Source organism: Entelurus aequoreus, linkage group LG02 (assembly GCF_033978785.1).
Source record: "Entelurus aequoreus isolate RoL-2023_Sb linkage group LG02, RoL_Eaeq_v1.1, whole genome shotgun sequence".
Classification (NCBI taxonomy): Eukaryota; Metazoa; Chordata; class Actinopteri; order Syngnathiformes; family Syngnathidae; genus Entelurus; species Entelurus aequoreus.
In genome coordinates this window covers 69992975-69995252 of record NC_084732.1, presented here as the reverse complement: position 1 = coordinate 69995252, position 2278 = coordinate 69992975, and positions in this window count along the sequence as shown.

Genomic DNA, 2278 nt, shown 5'->3' with positions numbered 1-2278 from the left:
TTATCGTCGATGTTCTCTACTAAATACTTTCAGCAAAAATATGGCAATATTGCGAAATGATCAAGTATGACACATAGAATGGATCTGCTATCCCCGTTTAAATTTTAAAAAAAGCATTTCAGTAGGCCTTCAACGTCATTAAAAACATGCCAAAAGCACCAAAACGTATCAATTGAGTTTTTTTTGCGGATGACTCGGCCCTGCTGGTATCCGGCAAGGACAAGTCACAGGTGGAAAAAATCCTTAGTGCTGAACTCCTTAGTATTTGCACCTGGCTCGCTGACAATAAACTATCCATACACTTAGGTAAAACGGAATCCATCCTATTTGGGTCCCAAATCAATCTAAAAAAAGTCAGTGACTTCACTATTAAAGTGGGTGACATTGTTATCAGCAGGAAAGATGAGGTCACTTACCAATGTTCCCTCTAATTTTTCATGTGTGTGAGCAAACGCACAAACTCCCTGAGCATTCAGTGGAGCACATGTGAGCAACATCAGACGTGCACACTGTGGCCACACCAGGGTCAGACCTGTCCCAAACCTGACATCAAAACAATTTAAATGTTTTATTAAAATTATTTTCTGATATAAGTGATTTTGCCCTCTTACAATGACAATAATAAAAAAAACATGTTTTTCATGACCTATGTGCTGGTATTGTATGTCTGGCTGCGGGTCCTGCCTTTAAAAGAAACCTTACCCCTTTCAGATATTACATTTAGTTCCTGTAACTTTCTGTCTGTAAAATACATCTTTTTATTAGCATTTGTGAAATCTAGTGACAACATTTCATGAATAATATCCTTAGATTAATATCCTTAATAAATGGCAGTAAAATAAGCACACATCTGATTGAGGAGTCAGAGTGTTACAACCTGGCATTTACACAATGTGTGGCGTTGGGGTTGTCCGACTTTTTGTGTGGCCATAAACGCAGCACTGGCTAAGTGCCATGAGTGCGTGTGTTGGTGCAGGTGAGACAGAGCGAGCGGCTTCTGTTGATATGACGGATGACAAAGTTGGTTTAAGCCTGGTTTGTATGGCAGAAAATGACCAGTTTTTCTAGATAAAAGTTTTTTTACTCATGTTTTTGGGGTGGTTTTTGCTCAATAAAGTGATTGATGGAATTCCAGTCCGTAAAGTGTCTCGACAGACGATAATTGAACTGTGTTGACAAAGATTGTTTTATTCATTGGAGCCACTCTTGTTGTCACCTGTCACTCACAGAGTTGCATTGCAAAATCATACAGAATAAATTGTAATGTGTTTATTTAGTTTAGAGTTCAGATGGGATTTTTGATTTTCTGCGTGGCATTAATTTGCTGTGCGCAGAGGACGCGTGAGCAGTGCGCAATTGCGCAGGCGCGCACCTTGGAGGGAACGTTGTCACCTACCTAGGTTCCATTCTAGGGGCTAATCTTTCCTGTGATAAAATGGCAACCAAGGTAATCCAAAAAGGTCAACCAACGAACGAGATTTCTCTACAGAATATCCTCTCTGGTCAACAAAAGCACCTTGAAGATTCTAGCGAGAACTTTCATTCAACCCTTTTTCGATTACGCTTGCACCTCCTGGTACCCTAGCACCTCCAAAACCCTCAAATCTAGACTCCAAACATCCCAGAACAAGCTAGTCAGGTTACTTTTAGACCTCCACCCCAGATCACACCTCACTCCAACCCACTTCTCCAAAGTGGGCTGGCTCAGGGTGGAGGACAGAGTAAAACAACTTGCACTGAGCCTAGTCTATAAAATCCGCTACACCTCCCTGATACCGAAGTACATGTCAAACTACTTCCATAATGTAAATGACCGCCATAACCACAACACCAGGGGGAGCTCCACTAACCACGTTAAACCCAGATTCCGATCTAACAAAGGTCTTAACTCATTGTCCTTCTATGCCACATCAATATGGAATGCACTCCCAACAGGTGTAAAAGAAAGGGCCTCTCTATCCTCCTTCAAAACCGCACTAAAAGAACACCTCCAGTCAACTTTAACCCTTGACTAACACCCTCCCCCCTCCACATCCCTCCTCCCCGGATTGTAAATAACCAAATGTAAATAATCAAATGTAATATAATATGCTGTACATATCCTACCAAGTCTGACCTACACTGTTTCAATGTCCATTTCTCTGATGATGCAATTGTTGATGACTGAAGTGCTGATATCAACTAAACCCTCCTCATCCCACCCCCCGGATTGTAAATATTGTACATTATGTAAATAATTCAATGTATATACTCTGATGATTAACTTGTGTGATGACTG